The sequence below is a fragment of the Caretta caretta genome, chromosome 1 (assembly GCF_965140235.1).
Source record: "Caretta caretta isolate rCarCar2 chromosome 1, rCarCar1.hap1, whole genome shotgun sequence".
In the NCBI taxonomy this organism is placed as follows: Eukaryota; Metazoa; Chordata; order Testudines; family Cheloniidae; genus Caretta; species Caretta caretta.
The window spans coordinates 220,446,146-220,452,145 of record NC_134206.1 but is presented as its reverse complement, the minus strand read 5'-3'; the positions used below and the strand labels follow the sequence as shown (position 1 = coordinate 220,452,145).

Here is a 6,000-nt window from a genome sequence, read left to right as displayed (position 1 = left end):
ACAGACTCTTTGTTTTTCCCTTCCCCCAGCCTTTGAAAGTATCTTGTCTCCTCATTGGTCATTGTGGTCAGGTGCCAGCGAGGTTATCCTAGCTTCTTAACCCTTTACAGGTGAGAGGATTTTTCCTCTGGCCAGGAGGGATTTTAAAGGGGTTTACCCTTCCCTTTATATTTATGACAGGAGGTAGAGGACATAATACAGTCCAATGTACTGTTTCTTTACAGTAAGACTCTTCAATAGCACTGGATAATATAGGTGTGATGCTGCAGCCACTGCATGCAAGTTTTCAAGCTACACCCAAACTATATGCCTTGAAGTCACTGGGAGCTGCTTGTCTGCAGTGGGCGCATAGTGAACTGGAATATCTATTTGATAGCGCTTTACTCATTTATAGCTGTTTACTCAAGATTACACAATATATACAGTGAGCTTTGCCAAACATCAATTAACAAGACCCTTCAGGGGCATGTTGAAGACAAAACTGTTTTCTGACCTGTAGTCCACACACCGTGTAAAATCAGGAACACTAACTTTGGAAAAATAGTGAAAAAGTCTTCCCTCAAAATCTCTCCACTTACATGGTTATGTGGGAGCACGTGGTTAGCACGTCTCTCTCATTGCAGCACTTCCTTGTTATTTCTCTACCAGAAACAGATCACCAGTCCAAACATCTTGTATAGCCAAGAAAGGAACTTTTATACCTATCTAAACTGAGAAACAGAAGGTGAAGTGACTTGCTGATTAGGGACTGCTTGGGACAGGAAGAAAGAGGGGACTCTGTGAATAGCATAAACCCTAATGTGCTGAAAATGCTTCATGAACCTGGGTTGGAGTCTGTGGCTGGTAGCCATCCCTGCCCTGATTTCAGCGGGGTTCAAGCTTCTAGACCACCACATTGCAGAGTCCTTGCTGTGGTGTGTACCAAGTGGAGGGCATGAGGTCCTCTCTTACATTTAGAGAAAGCAGCTTTCTCTCTGCTGAGTTCTCCTGAAAAAGCTACATGGAAACTGCATTTATTGTTTTCCAATCCAGTGGTCTCTACTTCCAATCCAGTGCATCATCTACAGCTACTTCTTTAAAGAGGGGATGGGGGGAGGGGGGTTAGAGCAAACTTTGACTGCGGCTGCTCATGCTGTTCTTGTCCTGTGACTTAACAGAGAATGTCATTCTTTAGTGCGGTCAATGCAGCAGCTTTCACCAACATAAAATTCACTTTTATATTGTAGCTGTGGGGGTCCAGCACCTCTAAAAATCTGACTCATTGTACCTGAGGAAGCTCAGGAGCACTAGGTATTCAAGCAAAGGTATTCAAGAAAATTAGGCTTAAGAATTTTGCTTGTTTCACGTATAACTTGTATAATCAGCTGAAGCCTTTTTACTTTTGGCTAAACTGAGACCTTTTGGGGGGTGGGGGGGGGAGACCTGCCATCACAGTTGTAGATCTGGGGCTATATGTTCCCAGGAGGAAGGCAGAAAACCAGTATATCTGCATTTTAATGCATGAGCTTTTGGCAGCATCTCTAAGGCATACATTATTCTGTTATTTTTAAAAATGTGTTTATTTGATTTATTTGCAAGACACGTAAGTGCAGCCAGGGGTGCTGAGAGCCATTGAACCAAACTGTAAACCTGGTATATAATGGAAACCACTTCAAGCCAAGAGATGCAGCAGCACCCCTAGTTCTAGCATCTATAAGTGCAGCTCTGAGAGCAGAACCACGCCTGAAAGGACAAATCCTGGCCTCTGCATGCAGCCCCAGTAAATGGGCTGTGTGCAGGGGGTTCCCAGAAAAGCAAGGGTTGTAAAGTAATCCTGGCTCCTTGGCTGACACAGTGCTACCACAGCATCAGGACCTGCAGCTACTGAACTCTCCACTGCATACCGCCAGAGAGAACATACTCCAGGGTCACAAAGCACTCGGAATAGCACTGCTCGCCACTCGAAGGCATTCCCAGTCCTGGAAAAATTAATACCCATATTATGTCTTGGGGGCAGCTTCATCAGTGGTACAGTGGTGCTAAGCGCTTGTCTAGACAGAGCTTGGGAGTGGGAAGGATTACATCTGCTTTAAACCGGCGCTCAGATGATGGTAAAAACACTGTCTGCACTAATACTTAGGGTATGTCTACACTGCAACTGAAAAGCTGCAGCTGGCCTGTGTCAGCTGACTTGGGCTTGCGGGGTTCGGACTAAGGAGCTGTTTAACTGCTGTGTAGACATCCGAGCTTAGGCTGTAGGCCAAGCTCCGGAACCGTCTCGCCTCAAATGATCCTGTAGCCCAGGCTCAAGGACCCTGTGAAGTGAATCCTGCGGGCCCAGAGCTCAGTGTGTAGTCCGAACCCAAACTCTACACTGCAATTAAACAGGCCCTTAGTCTGAGCCACATGAGCCACTGGTGTCTACTTGCAGTGTAGTCATACCCTTAGTCACCCAGTGAATCCATGATCTTGCAGCCAGGGTTTCAATTGATCAGGCTTTGCCCTGGCTTCCGGATGCCCTCAAATAAACCCTAGCCTTAAGGAAATGCATTTCTCTCCCCGCTGTGGGGAGAATCTCTCTGTTAGTCCTGATGATGGCAGCCATCACAGAGTGCATTTGTATTGAATGGGTATCATTCTGGGACATTACAGCAGATTCAATGTAGATAAAATAACCTTGTTTTTCACCTTCAAGCACGGCTTTTGAAACTTCCATGCATGTGGCACTCCCCAGCATTTCCCACTGTTGGCCTTACAGTGCAGTAATGCAATTACTGGTGAAGCTAAAGTTTCTTAATTCACAGAAAAATGAGATTTGCCGACTGATTCAGAAGAAGCCGGTCTGTCTGTATTAGTCCTCCCATTCAGCAAATCACTTGTGGCATTACATCTTTGTTCTATTAATAGAGATCTACTGAACTTTGACAATGTCAGTTCATAATAAATGTTACCTGCACTATCCAGCCAAGGAAACTGAATTAACAAGGTTCATTTGCATGCATGCTCACAGCCTGATGCTTGGAAAGGGAAATTGTCTCATGGCTTTACAAATTATTTGGGGAAAACATCGCTAACCACAAAGAGTGGTCCATTGGTTTCAGTGCTGTGGGCTGGCTGGTAGTTTTGGGGCACCTCCACAGGTCACATACAGAAATACGTGCTCCACAAAGTGGTGTTCTCCATGTGGCCTGACCTCACATGTGTGGTGTGTGCGAGGTCACGCTGCACAGAGGACGTCATTTTGTAGAGCAGGTCTGCTGAGGGGGCAGACGCATACCGGGGCCAGATGGAATCGTCCCATGGGCCATGCCTATGGCCACACTTGGACCACCAGTGAGAGACACTGCCTGTATGGATGGGGAGAAAAGGGGTTTGTGGGGGAGAGGCATCATCTCCTCGAGTCATTGTGCCCAAGACAGAGAGGGTCATATACCATGGTTGTGTTCTTAATAAAGCAAAGAGAACTGGTATTTAACAATGACAGTATTTTTATTTAAACATTCCATAATGCAGCAACGAGTCTGCTGTAAGCAGCAATTTGTTCACACACACGCGCGCGCACGTACACACACATAGCAGTCAGAACCCCACTGTCCAAACAGGACCATGACCTTTTGGTCTCTGCTGTCCCTCCCATCCTAGTTATTCCTGCTAGGTCAGCTCCACTGGCTCAGTGTTGCCAACTTCCCTGATTTTATCATGAGTTTCACAATATTTGGTATTTTGCTTAAAGTTCCAGCTCCTGGAATCAAGTGATTACATAAGAACCTTAGCTGCTTTATTTTTTTTTTTTTAATTAAATTTCTGGCCCCTACGGTTGTGGAGAAAAGATTGAAAATGTGACTAAAGGATCAGAAAAAGAACCCAATTTTTTTTTAAATTCCTGATATTTAAGTCAATCTCATGATTTCTGAACTCCTGGCAGTGGCAATACTGCTGGTCCCATACTCATCCCACTCCTACAAGACTTTTAGCACTGCTGTCAGTGCAAAACTCCCTCCTCTTTGCAAGTCAAAGGCAAAGAAGGCTCCTTGTGCTCACCTCCTCTGCACAGCCATACAATGCTAGACACAATCTGTCTAAGTATTCTGCCCTTCTCTGTGCCTCAGTTTACCCATCTGTAGTGTGTGTGCAAAAATACTTCAGAAGAGTGATTCAGTTTGGAGCAAATCTATGTCTCGGTGCTCTGTTGTTGGGCTAGTTTCTTGGCCAATGTGTGAAAGGAAGGGGAGAGGAGGGATTCTCCTGCACTTCCTGTAGGAATTGCAGAAAAGCTAAGAGGATTTGTGTGGTAGCAGATTCTACAATTCCACACCTGGACTGCCTGGATCTATGCAGGAAATAGCCCGACTTGACTATGTAAAGAGTTGTCACTTTGGATGGGCTAGCACCAGCAGGAGAGTGAATTTGTGTGGGGGGGTGGAGGGTGAGAAAACCTGGATTTGTGCTGGAAATGGCCCACCTGCTGATCACTTTAGATAAGCTATTACCAGCAGGACAGTGGGGTGGGAGGAGGTATTGTTTCATATTCTCTGTGTGTATATAAAGTCTGCTGCAGTTTCCACGGTAAACATCTGATGAAGTGAGCTGTAGCTCACGAAAGCTCATGCTCAAATAAATTGGTTAGTCTCTAAGGTGCCACAAGTACTCCTTTTCTTTTTGCGAATACAGACTAACACGGCTGTTCCTCTGAAACCTGTCAAACCCAACTGATTCCTGTGCGCTGGCTTGCAAGGAGCCAATCTGGCATTAAGCACTACACCACACCAAAGCCGCCCCTGAATCTCCCACACACTAGAACCACACAGACTGCACTGCCAGGGAATTCTCCACAACTGTAGAGACAGGGATAGGATTTTCCCCTTAAGGAAGTGGTTTGACATCCTTGGAAGTGAAGGTCTACATCAGTGCTATTCACTGTAAGAATTTAGCTAGCAGTGGTTATTTACTCCCAAGCCCCTTACCTCATGAACTTGCCACCAAGTGACCTAAGATGCTGTTAACTTGAAATAAAATGTTGCTGGTTTTGTTTTTCAGCTAATACATTTGTCCTGAATATGAGGGAGGTAACATAGTCTAGTGATTGCAGCAAAGTGTTAGGGACCAGCAGGATTCTGGCTCCATCGCTCGAATTAGCCACTCAGTCATTAGGTGACCTCAGCAAAGCCAATTGACCTTGGTGTGCCTCACTCAATCAAGCTGTAATTTGAGTTAAGCATTACTAGAAAAAGAAATTACTACATTAAAAAATGTGGGGGGATGGGGAGGGGCGGAACAACTGCTGCAGTTGCTCTACATACCAACCAAGCAACCACAATCTGTAGTTCAGAAAACTAAGCTGACAAGCCATTGCCTTAAGAGATCTGAGGTGAAATTCATGGCATCTTTAAGTGTTTTTAAAAAAACATTTTATGAACATTTAAAATGATTGTAACTAGAAAAAAAAACATAATTATGAAAGACTTTGGACCAAATTTTGCTTTTGTTCACACGGCTGTAAATCTGGAGTACAGATTTTAGAGGCGGGGGGAGGGATAGCTCAGTGGTTTGAGCATTGGCCTGCTAAACCCTGGGTTATGAGTTCAATCCTTGAGGGGGCCATTTAGGGATCTGGGGCAAAAATTGGGGATTGGTCCTGCTTCAAGCAGGGGGTTGGACAAGATGATCTCCTGAGGTCCCTTCCAGCCCTGATATTCTATGATTCTATGAACTCCAATGGAGTTGGTTGCATTACTCTAGATTTGCAGTACCCTGGTGTAGCTGAGAGCAGAACTGGGCTATGGAACCTGATACTTCTCTCCTTTACACCAGTGTAACATCATTGACTTCAGTGGAGCTACTCCTGATTCATACCTTGGGGAGATCTCTTTTAAAAAAGATCCTATATTCAACTTGGCATTGAAAAAAATAATACAAGTTACTATAAGAGAAGTAAAGCAGCTGCTGTATGGAATAGATTCTGATACTCCCCATGAAAGACAAACTTGTCTACATTATAGTCTGGAAATATATCATCAAAAC

At 44.7% G+C, this 6,000-nt stretch overlaps 1 long non-coding RNA gene across 1 annotated transcript in view; it reads left to right on the top strand.

Moving 5' to 3' along the window:
- The window catches only part of LOC142069491 (uncharacterized), a 72,041-nt gene that overhangs the window by 53,797 nt on the left and 12,244 nt on the right, over positions 1-6,000 (top strand). The window lies entirely within an intron of this gene.